General features: G+C 36.2%; 1 non-coding gene across 1 annotated transcript; it reads right to left on the bottom strand.

Moving 5' to 3' along the window:
* Window positions 1-3,080: 3,080 nt before the first annotated feature.
* LOC148579467 (small nucleolar RNA R71) lies at window positions 3,081-3,188 on the bottom strand. The gene has a single exon (XR_015899468.1). It is a non-coding gene; the product is annotated as a small nucleolar RNA R71 (small nucleolar RNA).
* Between the last annotated feature and the right edge of the window lie 22,084 nt (window positions 3,189-25,272).

The following is a 25,272-nucleotide window of genomic DNA, read 5'->3' as shown; positions in this document are numbered from 1 at the left end:
TTCCTCATGAATTAATACAAAGTACTACTGTTTTTCTATTCAATTCAAGCTTATTCCGCTTCTAAGATATTTATTCGCACCCAAGAACATGATGAATGTGATGATTATGTGACGCTCATTATCATTCTCACTTACGAACACGTGCCTGACAAACACTTCCGTTCTACATGCAAACAAGCTAGAATGGGTATCTCTTAGATATCTAATACAGGAGACCGAGTCCGAGATATTAGAATCTTCGTGGTATAAGTTAGAACCCATGGATAGCCATTCTTGAGATCCGGAAAGTCTAAACCTTGTCTGTGGTATTCCGAGTAGTATCTGGGAAGGGATGGCTGTGACGAGCTTCAAACTCGCGAGTGCTGGGCGTAGTGACAGACGCAAAAGGATAGTAAATCCTATTCCAGTATGATCGAGAACCGACAGATGATTAGCCATGCAGTGATAGCGCATTGGACCATTTTCACAGAGAGGATGGGATGTAGCCATTGACAACGGTGATGCCCTACATAAAGCTTGCCATGGAAAGGAGTAGGAATGGTTGGATGAAGACAGCAGGAAAGCAGAGGTTCAGAGGAACGAAAGCATCTCTATACTCTTATCTGAAACTCTCACCAATGAATTACATAAGTATCTCTATCCTATTTTAATTATCTTTTAGTACACTATAATCTCTTAATACATTTGAATCCGCTTGACTGAGATTTACAAGGTGACCATAGCTTGCTTCAAGCCGACAATCTCCGTGGGATCGACCCTTACTCACATAAGGTTTATTACTTGGATGACCCAGTGCACTTGTTGGTCAGTTGTGCGAAGTTGTGACAAAGAATTAAGATTATGAACGTGCATATAAAGTTTTCAGCACCGTTACCAAGGAATGGAACCGTCACGATTTCTGCGCACCAAGTTTTTGGTGCCGTTGCCGGGGATTGTTCGAGTTTGGACAACTGACGGTTCATCTTGTTGCTCAGATTAGGTAATTTTATTTTAATTTTAAGCTTTTTATTTCTTATTTTCGAAAAATACAAAAATTTTTTCTTCTCTTTCGTTTTTCCTAATTATATTTCAAAAAAAAATAAAAAAAAGTTTAATAAAATAATAAAACCAAAAATATTTTGTGTTTCTTGTTTGAGTCTAGAGTCAAGTTTTAAGTTTGGTGTCAATTGCATCTTTTTAATTTTCTAAAAATTATTTTCGAAAATTTCATGCATTGCATTCTTCATGATCTTCAAGTTGTTCTTGGCCAGTTTTCTTGTTTGATCTTCATATTTTATTGTTTTGTGTCTTTTCTTATTTTTCATATGCATTTTCAATTTGTTAGTGTCTAAAGTTTGATAATTTCTAGGTTTGGTGTCTTGTATATTTTTCTTTTCTTGAAAATTTTTCAAAAATAAGTTCTTGATGTTCATCTTGACATTCAAAGTGTTCTTGGTGTTCATCTTGACATTCATAGTGTTCTTGCATGCATCACATGTTTTGATCCAAAATTTTCATGCATTGAGTCTTTTTGATGTTTTTCTCTTTCATCATTAAAAATTCAAAAATAAAAAAATATCTTTCCCTTTTTCACTCATAAATTTCGAAAATTTGAGTTGACTTTTTCAAAACTTTTTAAAATTTAGTTGTTTCTTATGAGTCAAGTCAAATTTTCAATTTAAAAATTTTATCTTTTTCAATTCTTTTTCTATCTTTTTCAAATCTTTTTTCAAAAATCAAATCTTTCTCATTTTTCCTTTCATAATTTCGAAAATTCCAAAATGATTTTCAAAAATCTTTTTCTTATTTTTATTCCATATTTTCGAATTCAATGCTAACAATTAATGTGATTGATTCAAAAATATTAAGTTTGTTACTTGCCTAGTAAGAAAGGTTCAATTTTTAAACTTTAAAATCAAATCTTTTTGTTTCTTTATAGTCAAGTAATCAACTTTAATTTTCAAAATCATATCTTTTTAATTTTTCAATCATATCTTTTTGATTGCTAATTTCAAATTCATTTTCAAAATCAAATCTTTTTAAATTTCTTTTTCAAATCTTTTTCAAAATAAATTTCAATCACATCTTTTTCAAAATCAATTTCAAAATCTTTTCTAACTTCTTATCTTTTCAAATTTGATTTTCAAATCTTTTTCAATTAACCACTTAACTTTTTGTTTGATTCCTATCTTTTTCAAAACTACCTAACTAACTAACTCTCTCTAATTTTCGAAAATTACCTTCCCCTTTTTCAAAAATCTTTTTAATTAACTAATTGTTTTTAATTTTAATTTAATTTAATTTCAATTTTAATTTTAGAATTTTAAATTTAATTTTAAAATATTTTTATTTTATTTTGTTTACTTTTCGAATTATTCTTCTCCCTCACCTCCTTCTATTTATTTATTTAATTTCTAACACCCCTCTTCATCTAAGTATTCGAACCTACTCCTCATCCTTGTGTTTGGATTCTCCTTCTTATATTCTTCTCTTCTTATACTTGCATAAGGAATCTCTATACTGTGACATAGAGGATTCCATATTTTCTTTTCTGTTTTCTTCTTTTTCATATGAGCAGGAACAAGGATAAGAACATTCTTGTTGAAGCTGATCCTGAACCTGAAAGAACTCTAAAGAGGAAGCTAAGGGAAGCTAAAGCATAACTCTCTGGAGAAAATCTTACTGAAAATTTCGAAAAAGAAGGAGATATGGCCAAAAATAACAACAATGCAAGGAAGATGCTTAGTAACTTTACTGCACCCAATTCCAATTTACATGGAAGAAGCATCTCAATTCCTGCCATTGGAGCAAACAACTTTGAGCTTAAACCTCAATTAGTTTCTCTGATGCAACAGAACTGCAAGTTTCATGGACTTCCATCAGAAGATCCTTTTCAGTTCTTAACTGAATTCTTGCAGATCTGTGATACTGTTAAGACCAATGGGGTTGATCCCGAGGTCTACAGGCTTATGCTTTTCCCGTTTGCTGTAAGAGACAGAGCTAGAGTATGGTTGGACTCTCAACCTAAAGATAGCCTGAACTCTTGGGATAAGCTGGTCAAGGCTTTCTTAGCCAAGTTCTTTCCTCCTCAAAAGCTTAGTAAGCTTAGAGTGGATGTCCAAACCTTCAAACAGAAGGAAGGTGAATCCCTCTATGAAGCTTAGGAGAGATACAAGGAACTGACCAAAAAGTGTCCTTCTAACATGCTTTCAGAATGGACCATCCTGGATATATTCTATGATGGTCTGTCTGAGCTATCAAAGATGTCACTGGACCATTCTGCAGGTGGATCTATTCACCTAAAGAAAACGCCTGCAGAAGCTCAAGAACTCATTGACATGGTTACCAATAACCAGTTCATGTACACTTTTGAAAGGAATCCTGTGAATAATGTGACACCTATGAGGAAGGGAGTTCTTGAAATTGATACTCTGAATGCCATATTGGCTCAGAACAAAATATTGACTCAGCAAGTCAATATGATCTCTCAGAGTCTGAATGGATTGAAGGAATCATCCAACAGTACTAAAGAGGCATCTTCTGAAGAAGAAGCTTATGATCCTGAGAACCCTGCAATAGCAGAGGTGAATTACATGGGTGAACCCTACGGAAACCCCTATAATTCCTCATAGAGAAATCATCCAAATTTCTCATGGAAGGATCAACAAAAGCCTCAACAAGGCTTTAACAATGGTGGAAGAAACAGGTTTAGCAATAGCAAGCCTTTTCTGTCATCCACTCAGCAAAAGACAGAGAATCCTGAGCAGGATCCATCTAACTTAGCAAATATAGTCTCTGATCTATATAAGGCCACTTTAAGTTTCATGAATTAAACAAGGTCCTCCATTATAAATCTGGAGGCACAAGTGGGTCAACTGAGTAAAAGGGTCACTGAAACTCCTCCTAGTACTCTCCCAAGCAATACAGAAGAAAATCCAAAGAGAGAGTGCAAAGCCATTGATTTAATCACCATGGCCGAACCTACAAGGGAGGGAGAGGATGTGAATCCCAGTGAGGAAGACCTCCTGGGACGTCCAGTGATCAATAAGGAGTTTCCCTCTGAGGAACCAAAGGAATCTGAGGCTCATCTAGAGACCATAGAGATTCTATTGAACCTTCTTATGCTATTCATGAGCTCTGATGAGTATTCTTCTTCTGAAGAGAATGAAGATGTCATTGAAGAGCAAGTTGCCAAGTACCTTGGTGCAATCATGAAGCTGAATGCCAAATTATTTGGTAATGAGACTTGGGAAGATGAACCTCCCTTGCTCACCAATGAACTGAGTGATCTGGATCAACTGACATTGCCTCAGAAGAAACATGATCCTGGAAAGTTCTTAATACATTGTACCATAGGCACCATGACCTTTGAGAAGGCTCTGTGTGACCTTGGGTCAGGGATAAACCTCATGCCACTCTCTGTAATGGAGAAACTGGGAATCTTTGAGGTGCAAGCTGCTAGAATCTCATTAGAGATGGCAGACAACTCAAGAAAACAGGCTTATGGACTAGTAGAGGATGTGTTAGTAAAGGTTGAAGGCCTTTACATCCCTGCTAATTTTATAATCCTAGACACTGGGAAGGATGAGGATGAATCCATCATCCTTGGAAGACCCTTCCTAGCCACAGCAAGAGCTGTGATTGATGTGGACAGAGGAGAATTGATCCTTCAACTGAATGAGGACAACCTTGTGTTTAAAACTCAGGGAACTCCTTCTGTAACCATGGAGAGGAAGCATGAAAAGCTTCTCTCACTGCAGAGTCAATCAAAGCCCCCACAGTCAAACTTTAAGTTTGGTGTTGGGAGGCCACAACCAAACTCTAAGTTTGGTGTTGAACTCCCATATCCAAACTCTAAGTTTGGTGTTGGGAAGTCCCAACAATGCTCTGAACATCGGTGAGGCTCCATGAGAGCTCACTGTCAAGCTATTGACATTAAAGAAGCACTTGTTGGGAGGCAACCCAATGTTATTTAATCAATTTTATTTTATTTTATTTTCTCTTTATTATTTCGTGTTTTATTAGGTTGATGATCATGTGGAGTCACAAAAACTACTGAAAAATCAAAAACAGAATGAAAAACAGCATTGAAAATAGCACACCCTAGAGGAAGAGCTTACTGGCGTTTAAACGCCAGTAAGTAGCATCTGGCTGGCGTTTAATGCCAGAACAGAGCATGAAACTGGCGTTAAACGCCAGAAATGAGCAGCGGTCTGGTGTTTAAATGCCAGGATTGCACCCAGAGGAAAGCTGGCGTTAAACGCCAGAAACAAGCTCCATTTGGGCATTTAACGCCAGAAACAAGCATGGAAGTGGCGTTAAACGCCAGAATTGCACAATAAGGGCGTTTTTCACGCCTAATTGAGGCAGGGATATTAAGTCCTTGGCCCCACTTGATCTGTGGGCCCCACAGGATCCCCACCTAACCCTATTCTCTCCTCTTCACACCTTTTCATAACTCTCTTCCCCAAATGCCCTTCACAATCACTTCAATCACTCTTTCCCATCACCCCCTCACCACTCACATCCATCTTCTCTTCCCCAAAAATCCCACCTACCTTCAAATTCAAAATATTTTCCCTCCCAAACCCAACCCTAATGGCCGAAACTTAACCCTCTCCCCCTCCTATATAAACCCCTCATTCCTTCTTCATTTTCACACAACACAATCCTAACTTCTCACCTTGGCCGAAAATACCTCACCATCCATCTCCTCCATTTTTTTCTTCTTCTACTTCTTTCTTTCTTCTTTTGCTCGGGGACGAGCAAACATTTTAAGTTTGGTGTGGTAAAAGCATTGCTTTTTGTTTTTCCATAACCATTAATGGCACCTAAGGCCAGAGAAACCTCTAGAAAGAGGAAAGGGAAGGCAATTACTTCCACCTCTGAGTCATGAGAGATGGAGAGATTCATCTCAAAGGTCCATCAAGACCACTTCTATGAAGTTGTGGCTAAGAAGAAAGTGATCCCTGAGGTTCCTTTCAAGCTCAAAAGGAATGAGTATCCGGAGATCCGACATGAGATTCAAAGAAGAGGTTGGGAAGTTCTCACCAACCCCATTCAACAAGTCGGGATCCTAATGGTTCAAGAGTTCTATGCAAACGCTTGGATCACAAGGAACCATTATCATAGTGTGAACCCAAATCCAAAGCATTGGCTTACTATGGTTCGGGGGAAATACTTAGATTTCAGTCTGGAAAATATAACGCTGGCGTTCAACTTGCAAATGATGGAAGAAAACGCACGCCCCTACACAAGAAGGGTCAACTTTGATCAAAGGTTGGACCTGGTCCTCATAGACATATGTGAGGAAGGAGCTCAATGGAAAAATGACTCAAGAGGCAAGCCGGTTCAACTAAGAAGGCATGACCTCAAACCAGTGGCTAGGGGATGGCTAGAGTTCATTCAACGCTCAATCATTTCTACTAGTAACCGGTCTGAAGTTACTATAGACTGGGCCATCATGATCCATAGTATCATGATTGGAGAGGAGGTGGAAGTTCATGAGATTATACCTCAAGAACTCTACAAGGTGGCTGACAAGTCCTCTACTTGGGCAAGGTTAGTCTTTCCTCACCTCATTTGCCACCTCTGCAATTCGGCTGGAATTGACATAGAGGGAGATATCCTTACTGAAGAGGATAAGCCCATCACTAAGAAAAAGATGGAGCAAACAAGAGATCATGGACCTCAACATGAGCATGAGGAGATTCCTCACCATGAAATCCCTGAGATGCCTCAAGGGATGCACTTCCCTCCACAAAACTATTGGGAACAAATTAACACCTCCTTAGGAGAATTAAGTTCCAACATGGGACAACTAAGGGTGGAGCACCAAGAGCACTCAATCATCCTCCATGAAATTAGAGAAGATCAAAGAGCTATGAGGGAGGAGCAAGAAAGACAAGGAAGAGACATAGAGGAGGTCAAGAGCACCATTGGTTCTTCAAGAAGAGGAAGACGCCACCCTCACTAAGGTGGACTCATTCCTTAATCTCCTTGTCTATTTATTTTGTGTTTTTCGATTTTTGAGCTTTATATTTATTTATATTTGTGTCTTATTACATGATCATTAGTGTCTAAGTGTCTATGCCTTAAAGTTATGAATATGAATCCATCACCTCTCTTGAATGAAAAATGTTTTAATTACAAAAGAACAAGAAGTACATGGTTTCGAATTCATTCTTGAAACTAGTTTAATTATTTTGATGTGGTGGCAATACTTTTTGTTTTCTAAATGAATGCTTGAACAGTGCATATGTCTTCTGAAGTTGTTGTTTATGAATGTTAAATATGTTGGCTCTTGAAAGAATGATGAAAAGGAGACATGTTATTTGATAATCTGAAAAATCATAAAAATGATTCTTGAAACAAGAAAAACCAGTGAATACAAAAGCTTGCAGAAAAAATAATATACGAAAAAAAAAAGAAAAAAAAAAAGAGAAAAAGAACAAGCAAGCAGAAAAAGCCAAAAGCTCTTAAAACCAAAAGGCAAGAGCAAAAAGCCAATAGCCCTTAAAACCAAAAGGCAAGGGTAATAAAAAGGATCCAAGGCTTTGAGCATCAGTGGATAGGAGGGCCTAAAGGAATAAAATCCTGGCCTAAGCGGCTAAACCAAGCTGTCCCTAACCATGTGTTTGCGGCGTGAAGGTGTCAAGTGAAAACTTGAGACTGAGCGGTTAAAGTCAAGGTCCAAAGCAAAAAGAAGAGTGTGCTTAAGAACACTGGACACCTCTAATTGGGGACTTTAGCAAAGCTGAGTCACAATTTGAAAAGGTTCACCCAGTTATGTGTCTGTGGCATTTATGTATCTGGTGGTAATACTGGAAAACAAAGTGCTTAGGGCCACGGCCAAGACTCATAAAGTAGATGTGTTCAAGAATCAACATATTGAACTAGGAGAATCAATAACACTATCTGAACTCTGAGTTCCTATAGATGCCAATCATTCTGAACTTCAATGGATAAAATGAGATGCCAAAACTATTCAAGAGGCAAAAAGCTACAAGTCCCGCTCATCTGATTGGAGTTAAGTTTCATTGATATTTTGGAATTCATAGTATATTCTCTTCTTTTTATCCTATTGATTTTCAGTTGCTTGGGGACAAGCAACAATTTAAGTTTGGTGTTGTGATGAGCAGATAATTTATACGCTTTTTGGCATTGTTTTTACATAGTTTTCAGTATAATTTAGTTAGTTTTTAGTATATTTTTATTAGTTTTTGGTTAAAATTCACATTTCTGGACTTTACTATGACTTTGTGTGTTTTTCTGTGATTTCATGTATTTTCTGGCTGAAATTGAGGGACTTGAGCAAAAATTAGATTCAGAGGTTGAAGAAGGACTGCAGATGCTGTTGGATTCTGACCTCCCTGCACTCAAAGTGGATTTTCTGGAGCTACAGAACTCCAAATGGCGCGCTCTCAATTGCGTTGGAAAGTCGACATCCAGGACTTTCCAGAAATATATAATAGTCCATACATTGCCCAAGTTTAGATGATGCAAACCGGCGTTGAACGCCAGTTCCATGCTGCATTCTGGAGTTAAACGCCAGAAACAGGTTGCAAAGTGGAGTTAAACGCCAGAAACAGGTTACAAATTGGCGTTCAACTCCAAGAGAACCCTTTACACGTGTAAAGCTCAATGCTCAGCCCAAGCACACACCAAGTGGGCCCCAGAAATGGATTTCTGCATCATTTACTCATCTCTGTAAACCCTAGTAACTAGTTTAGTATAAATAGAACTTTTTAATATTGTATTTACATCTTTAGTTTCATCTTTAGATCATGATTGGGGGCTGGCCATTCGGCCATGCCTGAACCTTTATCACTTATGTATTTTCAACGGTAGAGTTTCTACACACCATAGATTAAGGTGTGGAGCTCTGCTGTTCCTTATGAATTAATACAAAGTACTACTGTTTTTCTATTCAATTCAAGCTTATTCCGCTTCTAAGATATTCATTCGCACCCAAGAACATGATGAATGTGATGATTATGTGACGCTCATCATCATTCTCACTTATGAACGCGTGCCTGACAAACACTTCCGTTCTACATGCAAACAAGCTAGAATGAGTATCTCTTAGATATCTAATACAGGGGACCGAGTCCGAGATATTAGAATCTTTGTGGTATAAGTTAGAACCCATGGATGGCCATTCTTGAGATCAGAAAAGTCTAAACCTTGTCTGTGGTATTCCGAGTAGGATCTAGGAAGGGATGGCTGTGACGAGCTTCAAACTCGTGAGTGCTGGGAGTAGTGACAGACGCAAAAGGATAGTAAATCCTATTCCAGTATGATCGAGAACCGACAGATGATTAGCCATGCAGTGACAGCGCATTGGACCATTTTCACAGAGAGGATGGGATGTAGCCATTGACAACGATGATGCCCTACATAAAGCTTGCCATGGAAAGGAGTAGGAATGGTTGGATGAAGACAGCAGGAAAGCAGAGGTTCAGAGGAACGAAAGCATCTCTATACTCTTATCTGAAACTCTCACCAATGAATTACATAAGTATCTCTATCCTATTTTAATTATCTTTTAGTACACTATAATCTCTTAATACATTTGAATCCGCCTGACTGAGATTTACAAGGTGACCATAGCTTGCTTCAAGCCGACAATCTCCGTGGGATCGACCCTTACTCACATAAGGTTTATTACTTGGACGACCCAGTGCACTTGCTGGTTAGTTGTGCGAAGTTGTGACAAAGAACTAAGATTATGAACGTGCGTATAAAGTTTTCAGCGCTGTTACCAAGGAATGGAACCGTCACAATTTCTACGCACCAATCTCGGGTCGTTCTCTCTAGAAATTGCCTTAGAATTCACATCATTGATTAGGAAGTCTTTTGTGGTTTTGAGAGTTGGTGCAAGAATTCAAACTAACAAAAGTAAACAACAATTAATTGAAATAAAAGCCTTGGCCAAGGGTGAGTATTGGAAGTTCCATCATTGTAGCTTCCTTTAATTGTGATAAGAATTGATTATTGCTCTACTTAGTTAACCCCCTAATAATGGAGGAAAGTCAAGTGAAAGTAACTAACTTGAGTCACAAGTCCTAGTTTCACCCTAGGGAAGTCTAGCTTTAGTGCACTCCAAGTCAATTAGCAATTTTCAATTCCTAATCAACAATTGATATCCACTACTCAAGTGTCTCCAATAACTCAACCCCTAAGCCAAGTAAGAAAAATCTACTCCATAGCTAAGGTTGTTATTTTCACAAACAATTGGTGGGCAATTATGGAAGACATGATGTAATTGAGAGAAAAGAGTTGAATTAAAGCTATCTAATCCAAGCAATCATCAAAAATCAAGCAATTGAATGAAATTCCTCAATGCATTAATCAAAACTCAAAGTAACAAGGTCACAAATCTAGATCTAAGTGAATGAATCAAGAGAACACTAATTAAGAGTAGAAGAAAAGTAGATCTACAACTTGTATCAAAGTAAAAGTTAATTAGCAATGGATCTCACCAAGAAATCAAAGGAGAATTGCAATGGAGAGAGTAAAATCCTAGAGAGAAGTTAGAGTTTCTCTCTCTAAAAAAATGTAACTAACTACCCAAAATATTTAGAATTATGACTAATTATCCCAACCCCCTAATCCTAATTGGTCTTCATATGCTTTTCCCTCCAAAATCCTACCCCAAAATAGGGCCTGGGACTGCCTGAAATTGCTGGTCATGTTTTCTTCTTAAAAAATCACGTGCGCCATCGGTGCGTACGCGCACAGTACGCGTACGCGTCCCTGGGGTTTTTCACGACCTACGCGCAGGCTTCAAGCATATAAGCACGCCAGCTTCTCGTCTCAGCTCCATCACGCGGGCTCAGAGGGCGCATATCCGTGCGTACGCGTACAGTGCGCGTGCGCGCCCATGCTCAAACTCCAAAACTCTAATTTATTCCATGCTCCTTCCATTCATGCATGCTTCCTTCACTCCTCTCAGCCATTTTTACCTATAACTTCTGAAACCACTTAACAAACGGATCACGGCATCGAATGGTAATAGAGGAGGATTAAAGTATATCAATTCTGATGCAAAAGAAGCATGTTTTCATCTATGAAGCAAAGTGGGGAAAGGAACACAAAATCACGCAATTTTATATGAATAAGTGTGGAAGATCATTGATAAAACCCTTAAAATCTATATATGATAAACCCTAAAAACGGGGTTTATCACCAAGCCAGTGAAAAGATTGAGAAAAATTTTAACATTACCGGAACACTAGTTTCCTGAATGTCAAATTTTGATTGAAAAAGTTTATACCCTTCATCAGTAGGTGATGGTAGGATTTCTGGGATCGGTCCAAAGAAGTCCTACCATTGGTAGAACCAATTTGGAAAAACATAATTTGATTTTCTTTTAAAATAGATTAACCATGAATGTCTGTACTGAGTATTTTGAAACCAAAATACTTTAGTCTAGGCTTCCATGTAGTCCTAATAATTAAAACCTATTGGGTCATAATTTTGAGAAAACTTTTGGATTTTGTTTAGATTGTTCCCAAATTGCTTTGGGGTTAAAACTTTGAGGATTTGGATTGTTGAATGGGTTATAAAGTCAAGATTAGTTTTGTCCTTGTAATGTTTAATAGATACTGAGTCGGTATCTAGTAAAATGAATTCATAAAATTGGCGTGTTTTATTGGGTGCAAATGGCTTGAAATGGAATCCAGTAGGAAAGATTTTTGGGATGACTTTGTTTGGTGAGTTATCCCAAAATTTAGGCTCCATTTGGATAATGTTTGAGTATTTGTTTGTGGATATGTAATTGGTTTAGGTTTTTTGTGTTTTGGTAGTAATTGTGGATGTTTGCAGTGTTAGGACTATGTTCTTTTCTCTTCGTTTCTGTACTACAGTTTTTTGGTTGGCTACTTGGGATATTAGTTCAGCTAAGTCAATTTCTTCATCTGACTCACTGCAAATGTCAGCCCAAGATTTTTTGTTAAGTTTGGTGAGGCCTTGGTCTTGTAAGGCCAAGAGGGTTTCGATTGGGAAGGCGTAGTCTGCCTTAGTCTGCTTGGCTTGATTGATTGCTGGTTCATTGGATTATTGGGCTGGATTTTTAGAGGGTTGTTGGGTAGATTGTTGGGTAGATGACCCAGTTGGGATGCTTGACCCTGATTTTCTGGTTGGCCCTGCTATGACTAGGCGAACGCCTCTGCCTCTTACTGAGGCTAATGTTGCCTTTTTAGGCATCGTCTCTGTGCTTGTCTCCCTGCAAATATTCACGTGTGAGAAAGTCAGGGAGAGAGTTTGAGTTGCCCTTGATGTGCTCAATATCAAAATAAAAAATGCTTAATATAGCTTGCCACCTGGCAAACACTTGTTTTTATGCAAGATTTTAACGTCATTTTGTAAAACTTCTTTAGCTGATTTGCAATCAACTCGGACTAAAAACTTTTGATTGAGTAAGTCAGATTGAAATTTTGTGATGCATAAAATAATGGCTAAAATTTCCTTTTTTATAGTGGAATAGCTTTGTTGAGTACTATTCCAATGTTTTGATGTAAATGCAATGATACATTCTTTATCATGCAATTTTTGTTTTAAGATACCACCATATCCTAAATTAGATGCATCTGTTTCAACACTTTTGAATGCATGAGGAACAGGTAGGTAAAGGCAAGGAAGATTTCGAACTTTGGTTTTAAGAAATCTGATGACATCAGAATGTTTGTCCGTCCATGGCGGAGGATTTTTCTTAAGCCTATCCTGAAGAGGTTTAATGAGATTGTTAAGATTTGGGATGAAGTCTGAGACATAATTAAGACATCCTAGGAACCTCAGGAGTTGAGGTTTGTCAAGGATATAGTCTGGGAACTTTTCTGCAAACAAAATTGATTTTTTGATTGGGGTTATTGTTCCTTAGGAAATCATATGACCAAGAAAATGAATTTTTGTTTGGAAAAGGACAATTTTCGATTTTGAAACCGCAAGTCCATTTTTCTGGATGATGTACATAAAAGTTTTAACATGTTTGAAATGTTCTTGTAAAGTTTGAGAGAAGATTAAGACATCATCTATGTAAACAATTACAAAGTTTGAATATGGGTTAAAAATATCATTCATTATTTTTTGAAATTCCGATGGGACATTCCATTCATATTGACCAAATGGGACTTTAAATGCAGTTTTGTATCTATCAGATTCTTCAAACTGAATTTGCCAAAAACCGGATTTCATATCAAGCTTTTAAAAGATATTTGATAAATTTAACCTATTGAGTAAATCCTTTTTGTTTGGGATAGGATAACGAATCCACTGTAAAGCTTGATTCAACGGTTTGTAATTGATGACAAGTTTGGGAGTTCCTCGTTCTATCTCAGCTTGCTTATTGACATAAAAAGCTGAGCAAGACCAAGGACTCTTACTAGGACGAATTAATCCTTTATTCAAAAGGTCATTAATCTCTTTTTGAGAATGCTGCAAAAGCTGCTCATTCATTTGAATAGGGCGGGCTTTTGTAGGGATTTTTGATTCTTTGAAACCTTTTTCATAGGGAAGATCAACAATGTGTTCTTTCCTATTCTAGAAGGTATGAGGCAGATCAGAACAAATAGACTTTTCAATTTGGTTTGAAAGAATTTTAATTTTATCTTGAATCCTTGGTTGAGAAAGTTGTGATTCAAAGGTTTTAAAAGAGATTTCTTCTTTCAAAAAACAAATCTGTTTGGTTTTGGATTCGATTAAGTTGAGAGATTTCTGGTTTGGTGAATCTAGGAATTCAAAGATACCTGTCCTCCCACAAAAGAGGTAAGTCCAGGAAAATCTGCTTGGTAGGGAAACAAAAGGATTATAAAAGGTGTCCCCAAGACTACATCGTTTTTGATATCCTTTGCTATGATGAAGTTGGTTGGAATCCTAAGATTACCTTTTTCAACAAAAGCATTGGTTATTTTGAAATTGATCTTTAGTCATTCACCCATTATTGAGCTAAGACGTTCAGTAATTTTTTCAAAATACTTTGTGGGGATCAGACCTTCTTTAATACAATTTGAACCTGCACCTGAGTCAAAAAGTGCGATGGTTTCAAGAACAAAATCTTTAACGACAATTCAGATATTAACACGATGTTTCATAAAAGAGAACACGTTTATTATTCTTAAGATTTCTTTTCTGTCATTGTCGTTAGAAATTTCATTTTCTTGTTTTTTAGAAAACTCAGTTTGGTTTTAGAAAGGATCAAGTTCTTCATCATCAAACCCTTCTTGTTGCATTAATTGCGAGAGAATGAGTTGATGATTGTCTTTATTTCTTTTGATATCTTGGATTTCCCTTTTGAGGTTGTTGACCTCAGTTTGGAGATCCTGAATGGTTATGGGATGAATAGCTTGTTTTTCTAATTTTTTGAAAATGGGTTTGACATCATATTTATTACTAAGGACAAGGTTTTTGGGTTTCTTTTCTTTTTGTAAAGATTTTTTTAATTTCAAAAGAAAGTCTTTCTTTTGTTCTTGATCTTCAATAGCCTCTATAGCATCAAATAGGAGATCTTGATCTTTGGATAAAACATTAATTTACTTGACATCGGAATCTGAGGATGATTCAATATCATCAACTTGGATATTATTGATATCATCAGAGGATTTTGGTCCAGATTCGTCATCTGAACTTTCAATTAAAAGATTGTTAATCTATTCCTCAATCTGGGGATCAAGGTTCAGATTTAATCTTTCCTTTTAACCTACAGTATTTGCTAACATGTCCTGGTTTTTTACATGTATAAAAAATAATGGGGTTTTTCTGAGGATACTTTTGAAAATTTTTTTGGAAACCTTTTTCATTCTTGGTTCTTTAAAAACTTTTCCTTGGTCTTCTGAAATTCTTTTCAGAATAAGATTTAAAATTTTTTTGGTTGGATGGTCTTTTAGTTTTCCTTGAATGACAAGCAGGAAGACCAAATTATTCACAGAAAGTTCCCAAATTGATTCGATTTTGTTTTTTCTCACGAGCAAGTTGTCGTTGGATCTTATCATCTTGACAGATCTTTAGAGCAACCTTTTGGATGAAAGAGATAATTTGGCCATAACTTAAAGCATCATAGGGAATTATCCCATCCGGAGTTAAGCTATGAATTTTGTCCCATACTTTATCTCCCAGGGATTGGGAAGTCCGACTAGGAATTTTTCCTTCCAGAAGGGTTGTAGAATGTCTTCTCTGGTATAGACCCTAGAAAGAAAGGTGTCTTTATACTATCTAAAGCCAGACAAGGTTTTGCATCTGAGATTGGAAAGTAATTCAGCAGAACGATCTTTTCAAAGAGATGGATCCCCTATGAAGTGGCTTACTATAGTAAAGATTAAGGTATTAACCGCATCAGGGATAGGTTCCCCGTCATCTCCAAGGATGGGTTCGTTTTGATCGTTAACCTTTATGGCAAAAAAGATTGATTGTTTTTGGTCATCAGAAAGGTAGTTATCCCACAAACCTTTGAGTTGACCAGAGAAACCAGAAACAATAACATTGGTTATTGCTTCCTCAGAGGTGTCATGAGCAGCTTGATAGGTTGTCCCTACCATGGTCATATGCTGAAGCATACTCATGATGTTGTATTCGGTTTTTCCATCTATGTTCCATTCATAGACATTATTGGAATTGAAGCTGACAAAACCTAGTTCCCGTTCTTTAAGGGCTAGAGCAGGAGCAGACATACGATTATAACTAAGCACAGAGAGTTTGGTTAAACCCTTCCATTTAGTCATGGAATTGGTCATGATTGGGCTAACTTTAAGAGATGATTTTCCTGAATCATCACTTTGGTATGAAGAGGACTCATTAGAGTCTTGGTTAAGAGTATTAATGGCTTTGGATGCACGAGTTTGTATCCGAGATGTAGATTTACCAGAGTTTGTAGGTGTTTTGGGGACAGTAGTAAGACGACTTAAAAGTTGTTCGATCTTCTGCATGACTTCTGAATCACCAGATTCTTGTTTTAAAATAGAAGTTTTAAGACTTTGTTTAGCCTTGCTACTCATTTTGAAAGGTTTGAAAAGCAGTTTTTCAATAGTTTTGGAAGTAGAGGCTTCAGGAGCATTTTTCAAAGACAAAAGAGATCTTGAAGATGAAAGGTTGTTACCTAAACATTGTAAAAATTTATTAGTATAATTTGATTGCTCAATGAAATTTTTAATATCTTTAGGGGCGACAGCTTCATCTACATTTTTTCTTTTAAATGAAGAGTCCATAACCGGGTTATGTCCCTCCGTAGTTGAAATAACAAAAGATCCTTTTGGAGGAAATTCAGATTTGATTAAATTTCCATCTTTAACTTTCTAGGTTGAAATAACGTTCGCTGATGACGAATGCTTTTTATTTTTAAAAGGATAATTGATATTATTTTTAATAGAATAAGCATGAAACCATTCAAAGAAAGGAATATGCATTCTGACTTCATTGAGAAAACTGTAATATTTTTCTTTGAATGATGAGATTTGAGAAGCAGTATATGTATGTAAATACCATTCTCTATGGAGATCATATTCCTTAGAGTAAAGATTTTTACGTAGGGCTTCTTTATTTATAACAAATTCTGTGCTATTCATGGGCACCATCATTCATAGAAGAATATGTTGGAGATTGAATAGATTGTGTAGATTCTAAATCAACATCATCATCAGTTTGATAAAATAGTTGAGAAATGTTCGATTTATTTTGTACCCCAGAAATATTAATTTCAGAATGTACGGGTCTTGAAATTTTTGAAAGCTAGGATTGAGAAGTCACCGAAAAAGATCTCCTTGCTGAAGCAAAATCATTAGATGTTCCTGCTTCAGATCTTGAAGAAAAAGAGTTTCGTCTGTCGAAGAAAATTTCTACTTTCCCTGTTTCATCTTTTTTTACCTCTCGCAAGAGAGGTGCTTGTCTAGGTTGCGTTGGAATGGCTCGATCAATTGACCATGATCGGGGAAGGTCAATTTCATCCCACTTAATGAGTCTTGGGACCGTGACGTTGGCCTTTGTCATGTCTGTGACAAACAAAGTGGTTTCACGATCTTGGGATTTAAGAAGGACTCTGGAATTAGAAGTGTTCATGACCTTGTATTGAATTCTATAGATTAAGGCGGCTGGGATGGATCCTTCCTTCATGTTAAGACCATGAATTTGGATGTTTAGAAAAAGGGAGTCAAGGATGTTAACATCTAACAAACTGACTGTTTTATTTGGGAAACAGTTGAAGTAAACTGGACCGTGTCCAAGGCTTGTTTCAATTATTCCGATTAAGGAGTCTTGGAAGTCATTGTGCCTAATGTCTTTAAGGCACATAAGAATGGAAGCATTCAAACCTTCTCTAATGAGAGGCTTGACAGCAATTTGGACACACCCTATGTGAAGATATTTATAGTGGCGGGCATGTTCTCTGACAGTTTGCTTGGTTAAAAGATGGAATTCCTCACCGGAGTCAGGTCCTAGAGGAATATTGTTTTCAGCGGTTTTGATAATGTAATCGGATTTTTGTTTGTTGTCATCAGGGACATATAACTCATCTTGAGGGATATTGGGTATTTCCCAATTGTCTATGGCTTGATTGATATCTTTGAAGCAAACTTCTTCTTCGAAGATGTTATGTTCGGGAAAAAGTTCCTCAGTCCGAGTTACTTTCTCAATAAGAGCATTGGAAGAAGAATGGGGTAAAGAAGAAGATGATGAAGAGCTTACAATAGAACTTTCAGAACTTCTCTCTCTAACTTCTCTCTATAATTGTGTAAAACTGAAGGGTGCCTTACAATGAGAGCGATGCCTCCTTTTATAATTGAAGATTCTACTGTTTCTACAGTGTCGGTTAGAATGACCTGAACTATAGCTACAGTACCGGTTTCACATAGTTCCCTAAATAGTTTTGGGAATTATATTTTTGGTTTTAATCTTCTCCTAGGCAAACTTCGAAATAATATTCTTCAGTTTGTCTGTCTTGATCTTGTTCATCGCATTCTTCTTTAGATGAGGATGCTTCATCTTCTTGAAGTAAGCGAAGGATTTGTTGAAGCTTTCCTTTGATTGATTCTTTCGATTGTGAGGCTGCTAGTGCTGCCTGGATTTGAGCCTTTTGATTGAGAAACGAAGCCGTTTCTGGATCTGAGATCTTCTGAGTATTAGGATTGGTTTTGAACTGTTCTCTGACCTTTTTTGGATAGGCCATTAATGAATCAAATTGAGACCACCATTTCACATAACCATGCCTCTATAAGATTGGAAATGATTTAGGGTGGTCTGGTTTTGTATATTTGTACTGCCATGAGAATACCCATGCCAGTGAAAAGATTGAGAAAAATTTTAACATTATCGGAACACTAGTTTCCTAAATGTCAAATTTTGATTGAAAAAGTTTATACCCTTCATCAGTAGGTGATGGTAGGATTTCTGGGATTGGTCCAAAGAAGTCCCACCATTGGTAGAACCAATTTGAAAAAACATAATTTGATTTTCTTTTAAAATAGATTAACCATGAATGTTTGTACTGAGTATTTTGAAACCAAAATACTTTAGTCCAGGCTTCCATGTAGTCCCAATAATTAAAACCTATTGGGTCATAATTTTGAGAAAACTTTTGGGTTTTCTTTAGATTGTTCTCAAATTACTTTGGGGTTAAAACTTTGAGGATTTGGATTGTTGAATGGGTTATAAAGTCAGGATTGGTTTTGTCCTTGTAATGTTTAATAGATACTGAGTCGGTGTCTATTAAAATGAATTCATAAAATTGGCGTGTTTTATTGGGTACAAATGGCTTGAAATGGAATCCAGTAGGAAAGATTTTTGGGATGACTTTGTTTGGTGAGTTATCCCAAAATTCAGGCTCCATTTGGATAATGTTTGAGTATTTGTTTGTGCATATGTAATTAGTTTGGGTTTTTTGTGTTATGGTAGTAATTGTGGATGTTTGTGGTGTTAGGACTATGGCCTTTTTCTCTTGGTTTCTGTACTACAGTTTTTTGGTTGGCTACTTGGGATATTAGTTCAGCTAAGTCAATTTTTTCATCTGACTCACTGCAAATGTCAGCCCAAGATTTTGTGTTAAGTTTGGTGAGGCCTTGGTCTTGTAAGGCCAAGAGGGTTTTGATTGGGAAGGCGTAGTATGCCTTAGTCTGCTTGGCTTGATTGATTGCTGGTTCAATAGATTGTTGGGATGGATTTTTAGAGGGTTGTTGGGTAGATTGTTGAGTAGATGACCCAGTTGGGGTGCTTGACCCTGATTTTCTGGTTGGGCTAGGCGAACGCCTGTACCTCTTACTGAGGCTAATGTTGCCTTTTTAGGCATTGTCTCTGTGCTTGTCTCCATGCAAATATTCATGTGTGAGAAAGTCAGGGAGAGAATTTGAGTTGCCCTTGATGTGCTCAAAATCAAAATAAAAAACGCTTAATATAGCTTGCCACCTAGCAAACACTTGTTTTGATGCAAGATTTTTAACATCATTTTGTAAAACTTCTTTAGCTAATTTGCAATCAACTCAGACTAAAAATTTTTTATTAAGTAAGTCAGATTGAAATTTTGTGATGCATAAAATAATGGCTAAAATTTCCTTTTTGATAGTGGAATAGCTTTGTTGAGTACTATTCCAATGTTTGGATGTAAATGCAATGATACATTCTTTATCATGCAATTTTTGTTTTAAGATACCACCATATCCTAAATCAGATGCATCTGTTTCAACAATTTTGAATGCATGAGGAGCGGTAGGTAAAGGCAAGAAAGATTGCGAACTTTGGTTTTAAGAAATCTGATGATATTAGAATGTTTGTCTGTCTATGGCGGAGGATTTTTCTTAAGCCTATCATGAAGAGGCTTAATGAGATTGTTAAGATTTGGGATAAAGTCTGAGACATAATTAAGACATCCTAGGAACCTCTGGAGTTGAGGTTTGTCAAGGATATAGTCTGGGAACTTTTCTGCAAACAAAATTAATCTTTCGATTGGGGTTATTGTTCCTTGGAAAATCATATAACCAAGAAAACAAATTTTTGTTTGGAAAAGGACAATTTTTTATTTTGAATCCGCAAGTCCGTTTTTTTGGATGATGTACATAAAAGTTTTAACATGTTTGAAATGTTCTTGTAAAGTTTGAGAGAAGATTAAGACATCATCTATGTAAACAATTGCAAATTTTGAATACGAGTTAAAAATATCGTTCATTATTTTTTGAAATTCCGATAAGGCATTTTTTAGACCAAACGGCATTACATTCCATTCATATTGACCGAATAGGACTGTAAATGCAGTTTTGTATCTATCAAATTCTTCAATCTGAATTTGCCAAAAATCGGATTTCATATCAAACTTTGAAAAGATATTTGCTGAATTTAACCTATTGAGTAAATCCTTTTTGTCTGGGATAGGATAACGAATCCACTGTAAAGCTTGATTCAACGGTTTGTAATTGATGACAAGCCTGGGAGTTCCTCATTCTATCTCAGCTTGCTTATTGACATAAAAAGCCGAGAAAGACCAAGGACTCTTACTAGGACGAATTAATCCTTTATTCAAAAGGTCATTAATCTCTTTTTGACAAAGCTGCAAAAGCTGCTCATTCATTTGAATAGGGCGGGCTTTTGTAGGAATTTTTGATTCTTTGAAACCTTTTTCATAGGGAAGATCAACAATGTGTTCTTTCCTATTCCAGAAGGCATGAGGCAAATCAGAACAAATAGACTTTTCAATTTGGTTTGAAAGAATTTTAATTTTATCTTGAATCCTTGGTTGAGAAAGTTGTGATTCAATGGTTTTAAAAGAGATTTTTCTTTCAAAAAACAAATCTTTTTGGTTTTGGATTCGATTAAGTTGAGAGATTTCTAGTTTGGTGAATCTAGGAATTCAAAGAAAGTTACCTGTCCTCCCACAAGAGAGGTAAGTTCAGGAAAATCTGCTAGGTAGGTGTTCATACCTAGGGTCAAGCTATCCAATCTGGGATGTTCAGTAATAAAGCGACCGATCTCTTCAGGCTAGGCTATCCGACCTCTTCTCAAAGAGGTCGGTCGAATCGACAGAAAAGCCCAGTAAAGGGCCCAAATAGAGGAGCACGACCCAAATCCAAAGGCAGTCCAAGCCTATAGAGATAAGGGCAGTTCCCTTAAAAGATAAGCTGACCTCAACTCAAAGAAAAGATAAGGGTTTAATTACTCTGTTGGTCCCTATAGTTTCGTGAAATTTTCAATTAGGTCCCTATACTTTTTTTCTTTTTAATTGAGTCCCTGCACTAATTTTTTTTTTCAATTAAGTCCTTCTTAGTAGTAATTGGTTTAATTTTATAGGGACCAAACTAAAAAAAAGAATTGGTATAGGGACCTAGATAAAAGAAAAAAAAAGTGTAGGGACCCAATTAAAAAAAATTTTTGGTGCAAGGATGATGAGCGGATAATTTATACGCTTTTTGGCACTGTTTTTAGTATGTTTTTAGTAGAATCTAGTTACTTTTAGGGATGTTTTCATTAGTTTTTATGTTAAATTAACATTTCTGGACTTTAATATGAGTTTGTGTATTTTTCTGTGATTTCAGGTATTTTCTGGCTGAAATTGAGGGACTTGAGCAAAAATCAGATTCAGAGGTTGAAGAAGGACTGCTGATGCTGTTGGATTCTGACCTCCCTGCACTCAAAATGGATTTTCTGGAGCTACAGAACTCAAAATAGCGTGCTTCCAATTGAGTTGGAAATTAGACATCCAGAGCTTTCCAGCAATATATAATAGTCCATATGTTTCCTAAGTTTAGATGACGCCAGCTCTCTGCCCAATTCTGGCGTCCAGCGGCAGAAACAAGTTGCAAAGTGGAGTTCAACGCCCAAACTGGTACAAAAGCTGGCGTTCAACTCCAGAAAGAGCCTCTGCATGTGGAACATTCAAGCTCAGCCCAAGCACACACCAAGTGGGCCCCGGAAGTCGATTTATGCATCAATTACTTACTTCTGTAAACCCTAGTAACTAGTTTAGTATAAATAGGACTTTTTACTATTGTATTAGACATCTTTGATCAGTTGTATGCTATCTTAGATCACGTTTTGGGGGCTGGCCATTCGGCCATGCCTGGACCTTTCACTTATGTATTTTCAACGGTAGAGTTTCTACACTCCATAGATTAAGGTGTGGAGCTCTGCTGTTCCTCAAAGATTAATGCAAAGTACTACTGTTTTCTATTCAATTCAACTTATTCCGCTTCTAAGATATTCATTTGCACTTCAACCTGAATGTGATGAACGTGACAATCATCATCATTCCTTATGAACGCGTGCCTGACAACCACTTCCATTCTACCTTCGATTGAATGATTATCTCTTAGATCTCTTAATCAGAATCTTCGTGGTGTAAGCTAGATTGATGGCGGCATTCATGAGAATCCAGAAAGTCTAAACCTTGTCTGTGGTATTTCGAGTAGGATTCTAGGATTGAATGACTGTGACGAGCTTCAAACTCACGATTGCTGGGCGTAGTGACAGACGCAAAAGGAGGGTGAATCCTATTCCAGCATGATCGGGAACCTCAGATGATTAGCCGTACTGTGACAGAGCATTTGGACCAATTTCACAAGAGGAAGGGATGTAACCATTGACAACGGTGATGCCCTTACATAAAGCCAGCCATGGAAAGGAGTAGGATTGATTGGATGAAGGCAGCAAGAAAGCAGAGATTCAGAGGAACAAAAGCATCTCTACACGCTTATCTGAAATTCTCACCAATGAATTACATAAGTGTTTCTATCCTTATTTTCTTTTTAATTAGTATTATTTTCGAAAACTCCATAATCAATTATTATCCGCCTGACTGAGATTTACAAGGTGACTATAGCTTGCTTCATACCAACAATCTCCGTGGGATCGACCTTTACTCACGTAAGGTTTATTACTTGGACGACCCAGTGCACTTGCTGGTTAGTTGTATCGAAGTTGTGACAAATTATGAATTGAGATTAGAGCACCAAGTCTTTGGAGCCATTACCAGAGATCACAATTTCGTGCACCAAGTTTTTGGCGCCGTTGCTGGGGATTGTTCGAGTTTGGACAACTGACGGTTCATCTTGTTGCTCAGATTGGGTAACTTTTTTTTCGTTTTCTTTTCAAAAAGTTTTCAAAAATTTTTCAAAAAAAATCTTTCAAAAATTTCTCCTTTGTTTTCGAAAAAAATTTTAAAATAAAATTGTTTTAAAAAATATATCATTCTTCAGAATTTTTAAGAATGAATTCTAGTGTTTCATGAAGCATGTTGAAGCCTGGCTGGTTGTAGGGAATGTCAGGCGTGTCATGTCTGAGTTACATACTAAAGCTTGGCTGGCTATTAAGCCATGCCTGACCCTTTGATTGGAGCTTTAGACTAAAGAGCATAAGATTCCTGGAATTCATATTAAAAATTTTGGAATCCTTATTTTTCTTTTTCAAAATGATTTTCGAAAAAAATTAAAAGAAAATACAAAAAAAAAATCATAAAATCATAAAAATTCAAAAATATTTTGTGTTTCTTGTTTGAGTCTTGAGTCAAATTGTAAGTTTGGTGTCAATTGCATATTCATCTTGCATTTTTCGAAAAAATTCATGCATTCATAGTGTTCTTCATGATCTTCAAGTTGTTCTTGGTAAGTCTTCTTGTTTGATCTTGATGTTTTCATGTTTTGTGTCTTTTCTTGTTTTACATGTGCATTTTTGCATCCATAGTGTCTAAACATGAAAGATTTCTAAGTTTGGTGTCTTGCATGTTTTCTTTGCATATAAAAATTTTCAAAAATAAGTCTTGATGTTCATCATGACATTCAAAGTGTTCTTGGTGTTCATCTTGACATTCATAGTGTTCTTGCATGCATTCCTTGTTTTGATCCAGAAATAAAAGAGAAAAACATGAAAATGATGTTTTAATTTTTTCTTTCTCATCATTAAAAATTCAAAAAAATCAAAAAAAATATCTTCCCCTTTTTCTCTCTTAAAATTTTGAAAATTAGATTTGACTTTTTCAAAAAATTTTAAAATCTAGTTGTTTTTATGAGTCAAATCAAATTTTCAATTTAAAAATCTTATCTTTTTCAAAATCTTTTTCATTTTTCTTAGTTATTTTCAAAAATTTTAAAAATATTTTTCAAAATCTTTTTCTTATCTTTATCACATAATTTTCGAAAATAACATCATCAATTAATGCTTTGATTCAAAAATTTCAAGTTTGTTACTTGCTTGTTAAGAAAGATTCAAACTTTGAGTTCTAGAATCATATCTTGTGATTTCCTGTGAATCAAGTCATTAATTGTGATTCTAAAAATCAAATCTTTTTCAAAACTATTTTCAATCATAACTTTTCAAAAATATCTTCTTATCTTATCTTTTTCAAAAAATTCGATTTCAAAATATCTTTTCTAACTTCTTATCTTCTTATCTTTTCAAAATTGATTTTCAAAATTTGTTTCAACTAACTAACTAACCTTTTGTTTGTTTCTTATCTTTTTCAAAACTACCTAACTAACTCTCTCTCTCTAATTTTCGAAAATATCTCCCTCTTTTTTCTAAAATTTCTTTTTAATTAACTAATTATTTTGATTTTTTATTTTAATTTTTGAAAAAACTACTAACCTTTTTCAAAAACTATTTTCGAAAATCACTAACTCTTTTTCAAAAATTATTTTTGAAATTCTCCCTCTCTCATCTTATTCTATTTATTTATTCATCTACTAACATCTCCTCATCTCACATCTCTGCTCTCCTCACCCTTGTGTTTCTTTCCTTACATTACATTCTTTGTCCCCTTCCTTTCTTCCACTCACACAGGGACCTCTATACTGTGGTATAAAGGATTCCTATTATTATTATTATTATTTTTTCTGTGCCCTCTTCTTTGTCATATGAGCAGGAGCAAGGACAAGAATATTCTTGTTGAAGTAGATCCAGAACCTGAAAGGACTCTGAAGAGGAAATTAAGAAAAGCTAAATTACAACAATCCAGTAATAACCTTTCAGAAATTTTTGAACAGGAAGAGGAGATGGCAGCCGAAAATAATAATAATGCAAGGAGAATGCTTGGTGACTTTACTGCACCTAATTCCAATTTACATGGAAGAAGCATCTCCGTTCCTGCCATTGGAGCAAACAACTTTGAGCTGAAACCTCAGCTAGTTTCTCTGATGTAGCAGAACTGCAAGTTTCATGGACTTCCATCTGAAGATCCTTTTCAGTTCTTAACTGAATTCTTGCAGATCTGTGATACTGTTAAGACTAATGGAGTAGATCCTGAAGTCTACAGGCTCATGCTTTTCCCTTTTGCTGTAAAAGACAGAGCTAGAGTGTGGTTGGACTCTCAACCCAAAGATAGCCTGAACTCTTGGG

Source organism: Arachis ipaensis, chromosome B10 (assembly GCF_059453495.1).
Source record: "Arachis ipaensis isolate K30076 ecotype BB chromosome B10, ASM5945349v1, whole genome shotgun sequence".
In the NCBI taxonomy this organism is placed as follows: domain Eukaryota; kingdom Viridiplantae; phylum Streptophyta; class Magnoliopsida; order Fabales; family Fabaceae; genus Arachis; species Arachis ipaensis.
The sequence above is the reverse complement of the archived record's forward strand: the minus strand, read 5'-3'. Positions and strand labels throughout refer to the sequence as shown.